Here is a 21455-nt window from a genome sequence, read left to right as displayed (position 1 = left end):
CAATCTTGTCGACTTATAAATGCAATTTACAGGGCCAGGAAAAACTCTAAGCAATTGGTATTACTTAGTACCGACGCGGAAAAGGCCTTTGATCGGGTCAGTTGGCTATATACTCAGCGCACTTTGCACAGATTCGGGATTCCTGATCTATTCACTAAAGCTATAATGTCCTTATATTGGAACCCAAGTGCTAAAGTCAGAGTTAACGGTACCCTGTCCAAATCCTTTTCCATTACCAATGGCACCAGGCAGGGTTGCCCCCTTTCACCTACCTTGTTCATAATGGTGATGGAGACGCTACTCCAAGCATTTAGAGACAACCCAGACATTCAAGGCCTGACTCTGCATAAAACTGTACATAAATGCGCAGCTTTTGCGGATGACTTGATGCTACTAATAACGAACCCCAAACAGGCGTTCCCTCACATCTTGGACCTCTTCTCCACTTTTGGTACCCTATCCAATTTTAAAATAAATTACTCAAAATCGGTGGCAATGGGTATAGCTTTGTCTCCCCATACCGTGCACTATCTTAGAACGTCCTTTCCGTTCAAATGGAATGAAAACTCCCTCACCTACTTAGGGATTGAGCTCACAAAAGACCCCTCTAATTTATTTAGATTGAATTACCTACCCCTACTGACAAAGATACAAACTCCGCTTCAGTCATTAACACTACCTTGGGTTTCCTGGATTGGACGCAAAAACCTTCTCCAAACATATATTGTTCCAAAATTAGTATACCTTCTTCAAATGGTCCCCATTCACATCCCTAACTCGTACTTTAAAAGAGTCAGGCAGGTATTAACTTCATTTTTATGGAAAAATAAAAAACCCAGGATAGCATATGATAAATTAATCAGGACTCGTATGAATGGAGGTATGGGTTTGCCAGATATACAGTATTATTATAAGGCGATCCAGCTGAAACGCTGGTTACAAGTTTGTGTCCCCAATTACCGAACACTTGGGGTGGATATAGAGCTGGACCTTATGTCCAGTAAACAACAAGCGGGACTATGGGGAATTGCTACTCCAAGTAATGCTCCCTTGGGCTTATCTAAAGGTATATACCTGACCATGCGAAATCTCCAATCCGAAATTCATCTTCTCTCTGATCCCCCTCTTCGCTTACCTGCGAAATTTACTCCTTATCTAATTAGACCAGAAGTTTCCGACATCCCGCAATTTTGGGATAATCTTAAGGCAGTAGTGTTAACTGATTTGCTACCAGCAGTGAAACGAAAGGAAGACATTCTTGCCTTAAGTGCCAAATACATCAAAGGAGGAGACTTCCTAGCAAATCTAGAATTTATTAATGTGTGTCAGACTCTCTCCACCAAATTTCCTAACACACCTGTTCCAACCTGGTTTGAACAGCTATTATTGCGTAATGACCTCCCGAGGCATAGTGTTTCACTTCTATACAAGCGCTTAATACCCAATAAAGGAAGCGGTATTCCGGCCTTCATAAGAGCTTGGGAAAGTGATCTCAGCCGGCTTTTTTCTCCTCAGGAAATTGATATAATCTTCTCGAGATCGCATGGTTTCTCCAGATGCATAAAGGTGCAGGAACATTCTTTTAAAACACTGACCAGATGGTACAATGACCCACATAAGCTCTTTAGAATGGGCTTCATGGAAAATGATACATGCTGGAGGTGTAAGTCCCAGAAAGGTACATTAGGCCATATTATGTGGTCGTGCCCCTTGATTCGCTCATATTGGGAACAGGTTGAGCAAAACATTAATGTCATTTGCGACACTACGATTGATTTATCGCCCCACTCAGTTCTTCTGTGGTTACCGTCCAAAACATGGAAGCCTTCGATATCTGATTTACCTACCCTTTTAGTCCAAGCAGCAAGGTTGCTAATACCAGTAAATTGGCTTAATACCTTCCCTCCGTCACTAAAAAGCTGGTATGAAAAAATTGACCAAATTTTCCTGATGGAGGAACTGGCTAGTTGGGCATCCAGATCGCATGCCAAGTTCCATAAATTGTGGAATCCATGGAGACTGTTCCGAGATTCCCCAAGCAACTGAGAGACCTCTGACATATGACTTACCAACCCTAAGGGCTCATTCAGACGGCCGTATGCTATCCGCAAAAATGCGGATCCGTTTTTTTGCGGATTAGATACTGACCCATTCACTTCTATGGGGCCCTTTTCTATTCCACGGTTCCGCAAAACAAATGAAACATGTCCTATACTTGTCCGTGAAAATCAGCAGATGGCCCCATTGAAGTCTATGGGTCCGCAAAAATACTGAATGCTATCCGTTTTTTTGCGGATCCGCAAAAAAACAGATAGCATTCAGTATTTTTGCGGACAGCATACGGCCATCTGAATGAGCCCTAACTTGGTATTAAAATTTTAAAACTAAACTAAATAGACTATCTTCTCTAATATGTGCATTGTGTTAAGAAACAGCTTGTAATGTATCATAGACGGGCTATATCCATGTACAAGTACGTTTTTTTATGTCTTTTCTCTGATTTCACTATAATTTATACCCAAATTCGTCATAACTTATTTGTTTGTGTTTGTTTTTGTTTTTACAAGCAATAATCTCAGCTGATGTGCATTAACCTTGTACCTGCGTTTTATAATTGTATTTTGCAATGAAAACTGGTACCATTTCCCTTCCCCCCCCCCCCCTTTCTCTCCTATCTGCCCCCCCCCCCCCCCTTATGCGATTTTCATTACTTTGTAATATGAGCTATCATTATTTGGAAAATGGTGTGCTGGACGTCATAATATCACCAATATATTGTCTTGTACTATTTGTAACCTGACATACCTTTTCAATAAAAAAAAAGAGACTTGTTAAAAAAATAAATAAAAATCATATGTACCGTACCTTAAACTAGTACCAACAATACTGCCAACCTATCCCGTAGTTTCTAAAATGGGGCCACTTTTTTGGAGTTTCTACTCTAGGGGTGCATCAGGGGTGCTTCAAATGGGACATGGTGTAAAAAAAAAAAAAACAGTCCAGCAAAACCTGCCTTCCAAAAACCGTATGGCATTCCTTTCCTTCTGCGGCCTGCCGTGTGCCCGTACAGCGGTTTACGACCACATATGGGGTGTGTCTGTAAACTACAGAATCAGGGCCATAAATATTGAGTTTGGTTTGGCTGTTAACCCTTGTTTTGTAACCGGAAAAAAAAAAAATTATATGGGAAATCTGCCAAAAAAGTGACATTTTTAAATTGTATCTCTATTTTCCATTAATTCTTGTGGAACACCTACAGGGTTAACAAAGTTTGTAGAATCAGTTTTGAATACCTTGAGGGGTGTAGTTTATAGAATGGGGTCATTTTTGGGTGGTTTCTATTATGTAAGCCTCGCAAAGTGACTTCAGACCTGAACTGGTCCCTAAAAATTGGGTTTTTGAAAATTTCAGAAAAATTTCAAGATTTGCTTCTAAACTTCTAAGCCTTGTAACATCCCCAAAAAATAAAATATCATTACCAAAATGATCCAAACATGAAGTAGACATATGGGGAATGTAAAGTAATAACTATTTTTGGAGGTATTACTACACTGCGTGCAGAATTATTAGGCAAATGAGTTTTTTGACCACATCATCCTCTTTATGCATGTTGTCTTACTCCAAGCTGTATAGGCTCGAAAGCCTACTACCAATTAAGCATATTAGGTGATGTGCATCTCTGTAATGAGAAGGGGTGTGGTCTAATGACATCAACACCCTATATCAGGTGTGCATAATTATTAGGCAACTTCCTTTCCTTTGGCAAAATGGGTCAAAAGAAGGACTTGACAGGCTCAGAAAAGTCAAAAATAGTGAGATATCTTGCAGAGGGATGCAGCACTCTTAAAATTGCAAAGCTTCTGAAGCGTGATCATCGAACAATCAAGCGTTTCATTCAAAATAGTCAACAGGGTCGCAAGAAGCGTGTGGAAAAACCAAGGTGCAAAATAACTGCCCATGAACTGAGAAAAGTCAAGCGTGCAGCTGCCAAGATGCCACTTGCCACCAGTTTGGCCATATTTCAGAGCTGCAACATCACTGGAGTGCCCAAAAGCACAAGGTGTGCAATACTCAGAGACATGGCCAAGGTAAGAGAGGCTGAAAGACGACCACCACTGAACAAGACACACAAGCTGAAACGTCAAGACTGGGCCAAGAAATATCTCAAGACTGATTTTTCTAAGGTTTTATGGACTGATGAAATGAGAGTGAGTCTTGATGGGCCAGATGGATGGGCCCGTGGCTGGATTGGTAAAGGGCAGAGAGCTCCAGTTCGACTCAGACGCCAGCAAGGTGGAGGTGGAGTACTGGTTTGGGCTGGTATCATCAAAGATGAGCTTGTGGGGCCTTTTCGGGTTGAGGATGGAGTCAAGCTCAACTCCCAGTCCTACTGCCAGTTTCTGGAAGACACCTTCTTCAAGCAGTGGTACAGGAAGAAGTCTGCATCCTTCAAGAAAAACATGATTTTCATGCAGGACAATGCTCCATCACACGCGTCCAAGTACTCCACAGCGTGGCTGGCAAGAAAGGGTATAAAAGAAGAAAATCTAATGACATGGCCTCCTTGTTCACCTGATCTGAACCCCATTGAGAACCTGTGGTCCATCATCAAATGTGAGATTTACAAGGAGGGAAAACAGTACACCTCTCTGAACAGTGTCTGGGAGGCTGTGGTTGCTGCTGCACGCAATGTTGATGGTGAACAGATCAAAACACTGACAGAATCCATGGATGGCAGGCTTTTGAGTGTCCTTGCAAAGAAAGGTGGCTATATTGGTCACTGATTTGTTTTTGTTTTGTTTTTGAATGTCAGAAATGTATATTTGTGAATGTTGAGATGTTATATTGGTTTCACTGGTAAAAATAAATAATTGAAATGGGTATATATTTGTTTTTTGTTAAGTTACCTAATAATTATGCACAGTAATAGTCACCTGCACACACAGATATCCCCCTAAAATAGCTAAAACTAAAAACAAACTAAAAACTACTTCCAAAAATATTCAGCTTTGATATTAATGAGTTTTTTGGGTTCATTGAGAACATGGTTGTTGTTCAATAATAAAATTAATCCTCAAAAATACAACTTGCCTAATAATTCTGCACTCCCTGTATGTATTATAGGAGAGAAATTGAAACTTGGAAATTTGCAACTTTTTTCACATTTTTGGTAAATTTGGTATTTTTTTAATAAATAAAAATGATTTTTTTTTTTTACTTCATTTTACCAGTGTCATGAAGTACAATATGTGACGAAAAAACTGTCTCAGAATGGCCTGGATAAGTCAAAGCGTTTTAAAGTTATCACCACTTAAAGTGACATTGGTCAGATTAGCAAAAAATGGCCGAGTCCTTAAGGTGAAATACGGCTGAGTCCTTAAGGGGGTTAATCTATTCTCGCACTATTTAGACATAAAACCTAACATATGTGGTATTGTAATCGTACTGACCCAGAGAATGAAGGTCACAGGTCATTCTCTGAAGGAAATGCTGTAGGGACAGTGCCCATAAAACTGTGTGGAGGAATTGCATTTTTTTTTTCCAATTCCACCCCATTTGGAATTTTTTTCCCCCCTCTTCCCACTACATTGCATGCCATATTAAATGGTTTCATTAGAAAGTGCAACTTGTCCCGCAACAAAATAAGCCCTCATACATATATGTGAACGGAAAAATATAAAAGTTATGGCTCAAGGAAGATGGGGAAGAAAAATGAAAATGCAAAACGAAAAAACCTCCGGTATCCAAGGGGTTAAAGGCTTTGCACATGTGACGTGTGACCAATCCCTGCCATCCTGCGGCTGTAGAAGTGGTCCAACCCCTTTCCCAGGTGCCGGAGCGTCAAAGTACCTTGTGTCCTGCAAAGGTAGAATTTGTCTATACTTGAGTTCCTGACCCGTGATCTGTGCCTCCTACATCTTGGCTCGCCTGTTGCTGACCAGGATTGTCTGACCTGTATCTGTGCGACCTGCCCTTACACATTGCTTGTACGACTACACCTTTGCTTCATCCTTGGCCTGCACGGTCACTCTTGGTGACAACTCTGCCTATCGACTACATCTATACCTCTGGTACCTTGCTCTGCTGCCTCCTGGTCCGCCTGGACCAGCTGCTTTGTGTGCCAATTCTCCTCAAGAGGTAGCAACCTGGTGTTCCCCTCGGGAAAGTCTATCTGCATCATCTGGGGGTACTGTGAAGAACGAGGGGTTCACTTAGACTATGCCCTCAGAGGAGGTTTGTCACACTGCACAGTGGGTTCACACCCGCTGGTTCGTGACAAAAATTGCCTATTGTGACTGGTGGATCCTGTCTTATTTGTCATTCTAATCATATCTGTAATGATATCACCTCTGTGTATAGATAAGGAGGGAACTGCAGTAAAATGATCTGTACAGACCATGAAGTTGCACCTATTATTAGGCTAAGGCTACTTTCACACTAGCGTTTTAGCGTTTTATTGAGGTCCTTCATAAGGCTGGGTTCACACTTGAGCGTTTTACAGCGCGTTCAAACGCGCTGTAAAACGCTCAACACATGAAAACCAATGCTTCCCTATGGCCCTGGTTCTCACTTGAGCGTTTTACAGCTCGTTTGAACGCGCTGAAAAACGCCCTACACTCAAACAAGTTCTTGAGCTTCTTTGGGGCGTTTTGACGCGCGTTTGTGGCCATAGGACACTGCAGTCAATCACACAAACGCGCGTCGAACGCGCATAAAAACGGGCGACAAAAACGCGCGTTAAACGCGCATAAAAAATGCGCTCAAGTGTGAACCCAGCCTAAGGGCTCAATACCGGAAAAAAACACTTCAGTTTTGTCCCCATTCATTGTCAATGGGAACAGAACTGAATGCTCCAAAATGCATTCCTTTCCATTTTAGTTGCGTTCCCATACCGGAGAGCAAACCTGAACATGTTGTAGTTTGCTTTCCGTCCTGGGATGTGGAGCAAGACAGATCCAGCATGACCTCCGATGCAAGTCAATGGAGACCAATCAGTTTTCTCTGCCACAATAGAATCCGTCTTGACAATGTTAAAGATAATACAACCATCTGCATCCGTTATGAACGGATCCGGTTGTATTATCAGTAACGGAAGCGTTTTTGCTGTACCCTGCTGGATCCGGTAAAAACACTAGTGTGACAGTAGCCTTAGTGGCCAGTGGGAAAACGGCAGGATTTTGTTTTGTTTAACCTCTTAAGGCCCCTGCCATATTTCACCTTAAAGGGAACCTGTCACATTGAACATGGTGTCTTGGTGTCTGAGCTGCAGGCAGCATGTTATAGAGCAGGAGGAGCTGAGCAGACTGATATATAGCTTTGTGGGAAAAGATTCAGTATAACTTGTATTTTATACATTTTAAGTTCCTGCTCATTCTGGGGTTTGAAGTCAGGGCATGACCACGCATAGTGAATTTGGCTGCAGTTCCACTGCGGATCTGTTGCAGATTTTGGTGGGGATGTGCTGTAGACTTATGGGGTCATTTATCAAACTGGTGTAAAGTACAGCTGGCTTAGTTGCCAATAGCAACCAATCAGATTCCACCTTTCATTTTTGGACAGCTCCTTTGGGAAATGAAAGGTGGAATTTGATTGTTTGCTATGGGCAACTAAGCCAATTCTACTTAACACCAGTTTGATAGATGACCGCATTAGTGTCCTACAGCGCAAAGGTTGAAATCCATCAACTTTATGCTGACCTCACTGAGGGCAGCATAAAATAGTGACACAAATGCTAATTTCATCGGTCTGTCACTCATGAGCTAATATTAAGTGGTTGCCGAGAACCAACATCATAATCCATTGAAAAGAGTTAAATCTACCTGAGAAGAGTCATGGTTATTTAGGATCTCCTGCACTCACCCATCTGCTGATAATTAGCAGTTCTATCCTAGAGAGAAAGGGAGAAAACTAGGTAGACTGTCAATCATCAGCAGGTGGGCAGGGAGAGCAGGAATTCATGAATAACCATGACTATTCTCAGGTGGCCGTGACTCTTTTCCAGGCCCAGTCTGCAATGATTGTGATGTTGGTTCTCAGCAACCACTTACTATTAACTTTTAAATGACAGACCGCTGAAATCAACTCTCCTGTCTCTACTGTATGCTGCTGTTAGTATGGGCAGCATAAAGTTAGACAGGTTCCCTTTAAGGACAAGGCCATTTTTTGCAAATCTGACATGTCACTTTGTGGTAACTTTTAAAACGCTTTTACTTATCCAGGTCATTCTGAGATTGTTTTCTCGTCACATATTGTACTTAAAAATGAAATTTTTTGACTATATTTTTTGATCTATGAAATCACCAAATTTACCAAAAATTTTGAAAAATTAGCAAATTTAAATTTTTCTACTTTTATAATAGATAGTAATACCTCCAAAAATAGTTATTACTTTACATTCCCCATATGTCTACTTCATGTTTGGATAATTTTGTGAATGCCTTTTTATTTTTTGGGGACGTTAGAAGTAGGGATCGACCGATATAGATTTTTTTAGGGCCGATACCAATAATCTGTGAACTTTCCGGCTGATAGCCGATAATTTATACAGATATTATGTGAATTTTCATTTTTGAAAAAAATAAATAAAAAATTCCTACATAAATCTGCTGAAAATGAATGTTTATTGTTAACGTGTAGTTATTTTTTTGTAAATCTTTCTTTTTCATTTATAATTAATATTTTGGTGTGTTTTACTAGCTATTAGCCCCCTTAGGGACTAGAACCCTTGTCCTATTCACCCTGATAGATCTATCGGGGTAAATAGGACCTCACACTGTCCCTGCTGCTCTGTGCATAGTGCACACAGCAGCATGGAGCTTACTATGGCAGCCAGGGCTTCAGTAGCATCCTGGCTTCCATGGTAACCGATCGGAGCCCCAGGATTACACTGCTGGGGCTCCGATCGAAACTGCCACTGCACCACCAATGAGAAGGGGAGGGGAGAGGGGACCCTTTGGCCACTGCCACCAATGATTAATACTGGGGGACTTGGGTGGGGGGGGCACACTGCGCCATCAATGTCTAATACTGGGGTTGGGGGGGGGGGGGGCACACTGCGCCACCAATGAAGATAAGTGTCTCATCAATTCATATACAGGAGGCGGGAGCTGGCTGCAGAATCACATAGCCGGCTCCCGACCTCTGAGCGGTAGCTGCGATCCGCGGCACCTGAGGGGTTAACTACTGCGGATCGCAGCTACCGCTCATAGAGGTCGGGAGCCGGCTATGTGATTCTGCAGCCTGCTCCCGCCTCCTGTATATGAATTGATGAGAGACTTGTCTTCATTGGTGATGCAGTGGTCACAGCCCCTCCCCTCCTCTTGTCCTCCTTCCCTCTCATTGGTGACAGCGGCAGCAGCAGCACAGGGGGGAGGAAGACACTGCTTCCTTCTCCCCTGTGCTGCTGAGAGAACACTGAGAGCGCTGTCAGCAGCGCGATCCTTGTTCCCCATACGTTATCGGTATATCGGCAAAATAGATGCCGATAACGTTCAAAATCCTTAATATCAGCTGATAATATTGGTAAAACCGATAATCAGTCGATCCCTAGTTAGAAGTTTAGAAACAAATCTTGAAAGTTTTCCGAAAATTTTCAAAACCTACTTTTTTAAAGACCAGTTCAGGTCTGAAGTCACTTTGTGAAGTTTACATAATTGAAACCTCCCAAAAATGACCCCATTTTAGAAACCACACCCCTCAAGGTAACTGATTTTACAACCTTTGTTAACCCTTTAGGTGTTCCACAAGAATTAATGGAAATGGAGAGGAAATTTCCGAATTTCACTTTTTTGGCAGTTTTTATTTTGTTATTTACAACGTTCATCTGACAGGTTAGATCATGTGGTATTTTTATAGAGCAGGTTGTTACGGACGCGACAATACAAAATATGACTAATTTATTTTCTTGGTGGTTTGTTTCAATTTAATTTAATTTTTGAAAAAAATATATTTTTTTAGTGTATACACATTCTGAAAGCCGTAGTTTTATTTTTTGGGCTACTGTCTTATGTAGGAGCTCATTTTTTTTCGGTATGAGATGACTGGCACTATTTTGGGGTGCATATGACTTTTTGATTGCTTGCTATTACACTTTTTGTGATGCAAGTTGACGGTAAATGGCTTTTTAACAGTTTTTTTAAAAATTTTTAAAATTTTTTTTTTTACGGTGCTCATCTGAGGGGTTAGGTCATGTGATATTTTTAGAATTACGGACGTGGCGATACCTAATATGTCAACTTTTTATTTTGTTTACTTAAGTTTTACACAATAACAGCATTTTTTAAACCAAAAAAATGATGTTTGAGTGTCTCCATAGTCTGAGTGCCATAGTTTTTATTTAATTTTTTGTGCAATTTGTCTTAGGGTGTCATTTTTTTTGCGGGATGAGGTGACGGTTAGATTGGTACTATTTTCGGGGGGCATACCAGGGCTCCAGATGGCGACCAAAATGGTCGCCAATGCGACTTAGAATTTACAAATGGCGACAAGAATTTTTAGTCTTGTCGCCATTTGCGACTAAACCCGCCGCGGCAGCTCTGCTCAATACAGCGGCGGGCACAAGAGCTGATAGTTCTCTGCCCCGCCGCCGATTTTCTTCGAAGCAGCGCAGTGGAGAAGGAGTCTCTCCCTCCCCCCCTGTGCCGCCCCCGCCAATAGGAAGAGAGACAGGAGGAGGGGGGGGCACACTGCGCCACCAATGAAGATAACTGACCTGTTAATACAAATACAGGAGGCGGGTGCCGGAATCACATAGCCGGCACCCGACCTCTATGACAGGGAGCTGCGATAAGCGGCAGTTAACCCCTCAGGTACCGCACCTGAGGGGTTAACTGCAGCGGATCGCAGCTCCCTGTCATAGAGGTCGGGTGCTGGCTATGTGATTCCGGCACCCGCCTCCTGTATTTGTATTAACAGCTCAGTTATCTTCATTGGTGGCGCAGTGTGCCCCCCCCCTCCTCCTGTCTCTCTTCCTATTGCCCCCCCCCTCCTATAATAAACATTGGCACAGTGCGTCCCCCCCCCAGTATAATAAACATTGGTGGCACAGTGGGAAGTGCCAATGAGGGTTAAAAAATAAAAAAAAATATGAACTCGCCACCTCCAATTGATCGCGTAGCTGCCGGTCTCCTGTTCTTTCTTCAGGACCTGTGGTGATGTCACTGAGCTCATCACATGGTCCATTACCATGGTGATGGGGCATGTGATGTATCATGTGATGATCACAGTGATGTCACCACAGGTCCTGAAGAAAGAACAGGAGACCGGCTGCTACGCGATCAATTGGAGGAGTTAATTTATTTTTTATTTTTTAACCATCATTGGCACTGCCCACCAATGTTTATTATACTGGGGTGTTGGGGGGGCGCACTGCGCCACCAATGTTTATTATACTGGGGTGTATATAATGTTTATTATATTGACCTTCTACTATGCATTCTGTATTAAAGAATGCTATTATTTTCCATTATAACCATGTTACAAGGGAAAATAATACAGTGAATAGACTTTCATCCTAGCAACAATGCGTGAAAATCGCACCGCATCCGCACTTGCTTGCGGATGCTTGCGATTTTCACACAACCCCATTCATTTCTATGGGGCCTGCGTTACGTGAAAAACGCACAAAGAGGAGCATGCTGCGATTTTCACGCAACACACAAGTGATGCGTGAAAATCACTGCTCGTGTACACAGCCCCATAGAAATGAATGGGTCCGGATTCAGTGTGGGTGCATTCCGGTATTTTGAATGCCGGATCCGGCACTAATACATTCCTATGGAGAAAAATGCTGGATCCGGCATTCAGGCAAATCTTCAGGTTTTTCCGCCGGAGATAAAACTGTAGCATGCTGTGGTTTTATCTTTTGCCTGATTAGTCAAAAAGACTGAACTGAAGACATCCTGATGCATCCTGAACGGATTACTCTATATTCAGAATGCATGGGGATATGCCTGATCAGTTCTTTTCCGGTATAGAGCCCCTAGGACCGAACTCAATGCCGGAAATGAAAAACGCTAGTGTGGAAGTACCCTAAAATATTAAGTTTAAATCCCCCATTTCCCAATTTTACATATAAAATATATAAACCATAAATAAATAAACATATTACATAGCGTTGCGTCCGAAAAGTCCAAACTATTTAATTATTAAAAAATATCTCCTATGCGGTGAGCATTCGCCATTTTTTAGTCCTTGTCACCCCAAAAAATAGGATAGGACTGTTCTATTATGGGCCGAACGTTTCATAAAATTTGAAATGCACGCGGCTTTTTTTGGTGTTGTTTTTTTTTTTTTTTTTGCGCGGTATTTATGGTGACGAAAGGGAATCTGATCGGCGTAGCGTTGTCACGATACAAAAATTTTGATTCGGTTTCGATTTGGCGACTAAAAATTTGATTTGGCTCCTAAATTTTTCAGTTTAGAAGCCAATGGCTACTAGGTATTTTTTTTAGTCTGGAGCACTGCATACGCCTTTTTGATCGCTTGGTGTTGCACTTTGTGATGTAAGGTGACAAATATTTTTTTTAGCACAGTTTTTATTTGATTTTTTTGACTGTGTTCATTTGAGGGGTTAGGTCATGTGCTATTTTTATAGAGCTGGTCGATATGGACGCGGCGATACCTAATGTCAATTTATTTTTTATTTTACAAATTCATTTTTTTTTTTTTTTTACTTCACTTTGGGAAAATTATGCTTTTATTTTACTTGAAACTTAAATTTTTTTTGCAAAACTCCTTCTCCTTTTTTTTTTTTTTAACACTTTTTTTTGTCCCACTCTGGGACTTCAACTTTTGGGGGTCTGATCCCCTTTACAATGCTTCACAATACTTCTGTATTGTGATGCATTGGCCGTATGTGTATTACTAAATGTAATACACTTACAGCTTGGTCGCCTGTGAGATCCAGGGGGTTGGATCTCACAGGCTCTCCCGGAAGGCAGCCACGATGCCTAAGGAAGGCATCAGGCTGCCATCGGGTCCCCGTCACAGCAGCGGCGGGAACCGATGGCTTCTCTCTACCTCCCTCCACACATCGCACATGCCTGCGGTCAACGCGGACTGTGGCACATCAAGGGTTGTTGCGCCAGCATCGGTGATTTTACTGATGCCGGTGCATACAGCAGGGGTCCGGCTATCAGTGACTGCCAGACCCCTGCCGCGGATCGCACCCGCCCGATCACAGCGCCATACATATACAGCACTGGTCCTCAAGTCACTGACATTTGCGCCGTACATGTAAGGGGTTAGATATAGATACTGACATGGAAAATGTATAACATAATCAACTGGGCTCCTAACCATAGAATGAACAGGGATTTTAATGAATGAAACGCAAGGCTTACTAAATCTCTTCCAAAAAAACTACCAATCTGCTCTGCTCCTTCTCTATAATGTGCTGCAGATCAGACACCATGTTAAACATCACTGGTTTCCTCTAAACCAGCGCTTGTTATATGTGCTGGTTCCATGCTGATCTCAGCCCATGTAAAAGAACAGTTTGGATTTCTTTACACACATTGAAATCTGCATGTGTGTTTTAGGTTCATGCCGATTTTGTGGATTTTGATGCTGATGATTTCCAGTTGAAATCTATGGAGAAGTTGGGTTTCACAAAATGCACAACGCGTCATGTTTTCTGCAGTAGAATACACACATGGATTTTTACAGTAAAAATTTTGAACTCCATAGGTATATACAAGGAACTTTTTTTGATGTATGTTTTTCTACAAATACATTGTATGTGTGAAGGCACCCTGAGAACTTCCTAATAAGATCATCAAATTCTTTGAAATCATATAGCCTTTCCTCTGCTGTGACCAGCCCAATTCATTGATCCTTTTGTATACAGAAAGACACAGATTTCTAATGCAAGCTGTAAATGACAAATGACTACTGGAAATCCCACCACTTACTAAAACATGAGAGCCCCCAGTTCCAGAGGCATTAAAGGAATGTGTGATCAGAAAATAGCTTATTGTTTAAATCACGTTTTATTGTTTAACATATTTTTAAAGAATTGTTGGTGGTTAGTTTTGATTTTCCATGTTACTATATTTTTTTAAAAACTCCATAAATTTGTGCAGTTGTTGCACTGGCCACTAAAGCCTAATTATAGGGTCTTTTGTGTCTATGGACCATGGGGCTGCTGTAAAGGTGTTGTTTTTTTTTTTTTTTTTTTGTTTGTTGTAAATGCTCTTAAGAACAGCTCAGGCAAGATGGCATCCCCAGTAGTCATGTTAAGGGAAGAGAATAAAAAAAATCTATCTGAAAATAAAATCAGATTAGAGAAAAAGGATGTGTGTCACTATCTGGTTTTAACTGACAGATAACCTTTTTGTTGACACATTTCCTTTAATTAACCCTTTCCCATATATAGTCGCGCATGCGCACCCTCTCCTATCCAGCCACAGCTCCAGGCATGCAGTGTGTCCCGGCTGATTTCGTGCATGCGCATCAAGTGGGCGCTTCTCCCGCGGCGGTGCTATAATTTTGATTTACCCATGGATCTGCACTTGCGCAGTGCCGCACACCCCTTCCTCCAGCTGATTCTCATCACTTCCGGTGCGGCCGCGTCACCGGAAGTGGCGTGGGGTATAGCATTCTGATAAGGTATAGTAATCTGTCAGAACACCTGCACCATACCATAAATGTACTTAGACTGCACCATTACAGCATTTTGATGGTGTTGGCTTAGGATCTGAGCAGTGGCGGGTGTCAGTGTTGGCGCCGATCGCTGCTGTTTAATCCCTTAGATGCTATGGTTTCTAGTGACTGCATCATCTAAGGAGTTTACAGAGGTCAGGTGCTCTTTCCAATACACCCCTCCCCCCCCCCCCAATAATTGGTATTGCCGCATCAGTAACAGCCTGATCTATAAATGGATCAGGTTATTTCTCCCACGCTGTGAACTCTGTGAAGAAGAAAATTTAAAAAACAATGACGAATTGTGGTTTTGGTGACCTCACCTCCCAAAAAATGGTATAAAAGCAATCAAAATTCTGTAGCCGTTTTCTGAACTACTGAACCTACGGTTAGTCTACTTTCACACTCGCGTTTTGGCTTTCCGTTTGTGAGATTCATTCAGGGCTCTCACAAGCGTTCCAAAACGAATCAATTTGCATTCTGAATAGAAAAGGATCCGCTCAGAATGCATCATTTCAGTCTCCATTCCGCTTTGGAGAAGGACACCAAAACGCTGCTTGCAGCGTTTTGGTGTCCGTATGATGAAACTGAGTCAAATGGGGACGGATCCTTCTATCTTTATTCAGCAGGACCTGTGCTGACGTTACCGCGCTCACCATGTGGTGAGCGCGGTCAGTGCAGGTCCTGCTGAATGAAGATAGAAGGTCCTTCTATCTTAATTCAGCAGGACCTCCGCTGAGGTCACCGCGCTCACTACGTGGTGAGCATGATGACGTCAGCGAAGGTCCTTTTGCAGGTCCTTCAAGAAGAACAAGGAAGCGGATCCCGGCTGCGCGATCAAGTGGATGGGGTGAGTAATGTTTTTATAATTTGTTGACCCTCAATTGACATTTGACTTTGCATTCTGTAATAAAAATAAATGCTATTATTTTCCATTATAACAATGTTATAATGGAAATAATAAAATCTACAGAACACCAAACCCAAACCCGAACTTCAGTGAAGAAGTCCGGGTTCGGGTCTGGGTACCACATTCAGTTATTTTTTTATTTATTTTTTTCACGCGTGTGCAAAACGCATTGCACTCGCGCGGAAAAAACTGAACAACAGAACGCAATCGCAGTCGAAACTGACTGAAATTGTGAGTAGGCACGCAATTTCAGTCAGTTTTGACTGCGATTGCGTCCTGTTTCCGTTCCTATTGGTCTCCCGCAATGCACCCTGAACGCATCCGGCCCTCACCCGCAACGCCCCTGTGAAAGAGGCCTAGGTGTTTGGCATGCCTAATTTTTATAACTATTCTTCAATAAAGGATTCCATTGTTTTATCCAGAGGCTGGAATGAACTTTTTTCTACAGTTACTTATTACCGCACTTTGCAGTCTATTCATTCTTTTGCATCTGTCACTTTTTTTTTTTTTTTTTTTTCTCTTCATCATATTTTTATGCAAACCTTGTATTCTTCATTAAATACTTGTGAAAAATAAAAGCGATCAATAATTCATATGCACCCCAGAATAGTACCAATAAAAAATAAAGCGCGTCCTTAAAAAAAAAAATAATAATAAAAGCCCTTGCACAACTGAAATTATGAATCTTGGATATGACAATGCAAAGGAAAAAAATATTTTTTATAAAAAAAAAGTTCTTATGATGCAAAAGTAGTAAAACATTAAAAAAAATATATAGGTTTGGTATCGCCTAATATGTATCAAACAGAATAAAGTTTTTTTTGCCCTCTTTACCTCCCCAAAAAAATTAATTTATATTCAGTCATATACCTCAGAATGGTACCAATAATAATAATGAACTACAGCCCATGCTACAAAAAAATCCAATGATGAATGAATTTTTTTTTTAAATTTTTATAAAAAGTGATTTTTATAATTCAAAAGTAGTAAAATATGAAGAGAGGTGTATATAAAAATGTATCTTTATAATTGTTTTAATTAACAGAATAAAAATATATCTTCAATCAACTTAACCCATCATGTCCTGCATGCAGCACAAAAAGCAGTCTTAGGCCCCTTGCAGACGTGCGTGTCCGGATTAGGGGATTAGGTCCAGATGCGTTGCGAATGCGTTCAGTGAAAAATGCACGATTTCGCAGGCAGTCATTCAGTTTTGCCTGCGATCGCGTTCAGTTTTTATCACTTGGTTGCAATGCGATTTAATGCGTTTTGCAAGCGTGTGATAAAAAACCTGAAGGTATACAAACAACATCTCTTAGCAACCATCCGTGAAATGCGGAATGTACGCTGCTTTTTTGTTTTATTTTTTTTCACGTGGTAACGAATGGTATCGAGTTTCGCAATACTTCTTTTATGGTATCAAAATTTTGGTATCGTGACAACCCTAGTGTGAATAATATACGTGACCTGGTTATGTCTTTTTTTATGTGCTAGGTTTCTTTAAAACTTCATTCATTCATTTATTTATTTATTTAAAACAACTAATTAGACATTTTACACTCTCTTTAAAAATTCTCAGTGATAGGCTGGCTGGCTGGTTAATTATTTTCCTCTTTCACTAATTATTATCTGTATTTTTGCCAGCAAAGTTGAGGATTAATATATTGTAGTGGCCTTGGCTGTGGAAACTCCCCAGGTGGCAGTCACAGATCCAACCTCCTCTTATACTATTTCATTAGCTCTTATCTGAGCTTCTGCTATTTTTATTGCTCTCCTTTATTTTCTGGAGGTTGATACGTTGTATTTGCTCCAACTGCTAGAGCGCTACTCCCGACGGTCAAACTACACTCCTCACTGCGCTGCTAATTGCTCTTGTACGAGCACCTGCCTGCTATCATTGATTCTAAAAATGTTTAACATACATGCACCCTGCGTCCCGACAGGTTTCACTGGACACCCAGTACGTAACCTTTAATAATATTACTATGAGGGTCCATTCACACGGATCCGCAAAACACGGACATCGGCAATGTGCATTCCGCAGTTTGCGGACCGCACATCGCCGGCATTATAATAGAAAATGCCTAATTTTGTCTGCAATTGCGGATAAGAATAGGACATGTTCTATTTATTTATTTTTTTGCGGAAACGGAAGCACGGATGCGGAAGTGTGGATCCGAAAATGCGGATACGGACAGCATACTCGGGCCCCATTGAAAATGAATGGGTCTGCACCCGTTCCATAAAATTGCAGAACAGATGCGGACCCATTTTGCGGACGTGTAAATGGAAAAGATATCCCCCAAAATGAAAATAAATAAAATTAATAAAGTTAAGCAAAAAGCATAGTAGGCAATAACAAGTGCTCGGCGGCGCCAAATCCGAAACCATATGTCCTACCACAATCCGGGGGGTTCAAGTGCACATCCATGAATCTCGGAGGGAAAGCAAAAAACATCTATCCCTGGGCTAGATGATGTTGTACTGAAGGATAGGGAGGGCAAAGAACTGTCCCTGATATTGCCCTACAGGGGGGTGCTATTCTGGCCCTGATGGCCTAACCACAGACCACCCGCCTTGATAAGAGCGACCCTGTCTGGAACATTACCCTATATAAAAATGGCCCTAGTAAGCCCCTAGCCCCCTGACTTTCTGGTGATCACAATATAGATCTATGTGTTTTTGACTCATTATAAAAGTATACTATAAGTGGATCCGCACCCCTCTGTGTATCACACCTATTGATAGCACACCTATACCAGTCCTTAAAAAGACTTTTTTGTGGCTCTATTAGCTAGCGTTTGGTGTCCCAAACAGCCTGTCCCAGCTCCACACAGCAACCTCTCCCTACACTGGCAAAACACTGAATGTAAAATGGCGGCCAGATCAGGTTTATTTATAATTGGCTGTCCTGTACCACCTGATGGATGTGTCATGGGTCAAAGTTCTTCACAATGTAAAAGAATATGGCGGACGGGAATATCTCCATATGTTCGCATGTTTGGCGAATCGCGAACACACAAAGTTTGCCGCGAAACGACCGCCAGGCGAACCGCAAGGCCATCTCTAATTACAATAATGACATCCCCATTCACTTCTATGGGACGGCTGTGTAGTATGAGCAGTTGGAGCCGTCCCATAGAAGTGAATGGGGGGGACGCTATACTTGTAATTATACTGTTCACTGCAATTGCTGCAGCAAGCAGGTAAACAAAACAGAGAATGCATCTGTCATATGGCAGTTGTCTGACACCTGGCTCACCTAGCAAGTTTTTTCATCACTTTGCTGCCTGGCTTCCACTTTACCTGTCATGTGAATTACCAGCTCATTGTAGGGGATGTTAAACTGTCATTTTGCATGAATGTATCATCCTCATAGACGGCACAAGATTTCTACCTGCCTCCTAGCTTCTATTTTTAACCTCTCTTAGGCTACTTTCACACTCTCTCATTTGGTGAGGATCCACACCGATAATGCAAACGCTTGTATCCGTTCATAATGGATCCGTTTGCATTATTCATAAAGTACGGATCCTTCTTGACTTACATTGAAAGTCAATGGGGGACTGATCCATTTTCAGTTGCACCATATTGTCCGTGAAAAACGGATTCGTCACCATTAACTTACATTGTAAGTCAGGACGGATCCTTTTGGCTCTGCATCGTCAGACGGTCACCAAAATGCTGCAAGCTGCGTTTTAGTGACAGTCTAAAAAACGCAACGGAGACCAACACAGCCAAATTGATGCATTCTGAACGGATCCTTAGTGATTCAGAATGCATTGGGGCTGAACTGATCAGTTTTGGGCCGCTTGTGAGAGCCCTGAAACAGATCTCATAAGCGGACCCAGAAACGCCAGTGTGAAAGTAGCCTTAGCCTTTCATAACTTTCTAATTCTCAGACGCATAACTATGGTAATACACTTGATCTCATCTTCTGGATTTACTCTGTTTCTGACTTAAAGGGGGTATTCCGGTTCCCTGAATTGTTTCGTTTAAAAGCATTATGCAGGATTTACAAAAGTCTAATATACTGTAATAATTGTTTTCGCACTGTTAACTAATATCATCTACTTTCTTCTTAGCCTCTCTCTGCCTTGTTTACGTTTCTGCATCCCTTACTTACGACCTGTCTGCTCTTTTCTATTGCTGATTGATCATGCTCCGTTTCTCTGTTTAGAGCCACACTTTGTGAACAAGCATTTCTTGCGCCTGGGAGTAGCTCTGGTTGGAGTTTCTCTGTATGTATGTGTATATACCCATTTAACTAATTCTTCTCTCCTGTTCACGGACCATAACTTACTTTCCTTCACTGTCGCAGATCCTCATCCAGCACACTCCTACTTAACATCCATTTAGAAATCTACATGCCATTGACCCTAAGAAACATATTGACGTTTTGCAGTCATCATTGTCCCTCAATCTCTTCTGTCCTGATCTGGCTGCAAAACATAGTGATACCCTCAGAAGGACCCTGCGTGAGGTAGCTTCCCTTACTCTGAGCCTTCCAACACAGAAGAAAACAACCCTGGGACCCCTCAAACTCACTTTCTTCAGCAGTGCTCCAGGAGGGCTGAACCCAGTATCGGACTGTGGTGTCTAGGGCCCATCAGTAAAATTTGTTGGGTGCCCACCATACGCATACATTCAAATATAATAATCCTAACAAGTTTTTTTTTTATATATGAACATAGGCTGGTTGAGGTGCAGTACATATATGAATATATGTATTTAGTGCAGTAAGTCTACTGTGTTAGGTGCCACTTGTGCAGGGAGTGGGAGACTAGGGGCCCACCAGGGGATTCACCTGTACCCTGTGGGCCAGTCCAAGCCTGGCTGAACCTATGTAGAAAAGCACATGCACCAGGAGATTTCCTTCATTATACGTTTATCCCAAACAGACCTATTTCACTTCTCTCACCTCTTCGCTATCCAATAATCCAAAAGAAACCTTTGACACTTCTCCCCTCATTAAACTCTCCCCTCTAATCCATCTTGAATGCAGCAACCAGGCTAATCTGTCTAATTGCTACTCCAGTTCCTCCACCCTATTCCAGTTATTGCAGTGGTTGTCCATATAGTATAGGGTTCAATTTAAACTTCTCACACTCAACAACAAATCTCTTCAATACTGCACCCCCCTGTATGTCCTCACTAATGTCTACCACCCTACCCGTGCTCTACGCCCTGCAAATGATTTAAGACTAACATCCACCGTAATCTTGACCTCTTACTCCCATCTCAAAGACTTCTTTCAAGCTGCACCAGTTCTCAGGAATGCCCTACCTCAAGCAATAAGGTTAATTTCCAACATCAACATCCACATCCACAGTTTTAGGTGCTCCCTGAAACAACATACACCACTCACAAAAAGGTAGGGATATTTGACTTTTGGGGACATTTATAGAAAACGTAAATAGTTCACACCACAGTGATATCATATCCTAAAAGTAGGGCATTTACGTAGAACCATGCAATGGTGATTTCCTAATCTCAAACAATTTATTGAAACCAACCCCCACAAAAAATTTCAATGTCTCAAATACTTGTCATGTGGCCTTGAGCATCAATTACAGATTGACCACGACGTCTCATGCTGTTCACAAGTCGACCTTATTGTCCTCTGAGACATGGCATCCCACTCTTCTTGAAGGGCGGCACTCAGGTCATTGAGGTTATGGGGTAAAGAGTTATGAGCCTCTACACAGCGACTCAGCTGATCACATACAGTGCTGCCCATAATTATTCATACCCCAGGCAAATTTTGACTTAGTTACTTTCTCGCCCATATTCATTGGGGTGGCACAGGAACCGTGGGTATGGCTATGTCCTCTAGGAGGCGTTGACACTAGTAAAAGCTGTAAGCTCCTCTCCTGGCAGCTATACCCCCTCCAGCCTGGAG

General features: G+C 41.9%; 1 protein-coding gene across 5 annotated transcripts in view; it reads left to right on the top strand.

Annotated features, from left to right (window-relative positions):
- LOC121005864 (catenin delta-1-like) overlaps positions 1 to 21455 on the top strand; it is a 607331-nt gene that overhangs the window by 140840 nt on the left and 445036 nt on the right. The gene's annotated exons all lie outside the window — the stretch shown is intronic.

This window comes from Bufo bufo, chromosome 6, assembly GCF_905171765.1.
Source record: "Bufo bufo chromosome 6, aBufBuf1.1, whole genome shotgun sequence".
Classification (NCBI taxonomy): Eukaryota; Metazoa; Chordata; class Amphibia; order Anura; family Bufonidae; genus Bufo; species Bufo bufo.
This window is presented reverse-complemented; position numbering and strand designations above follow the sequence as displayed.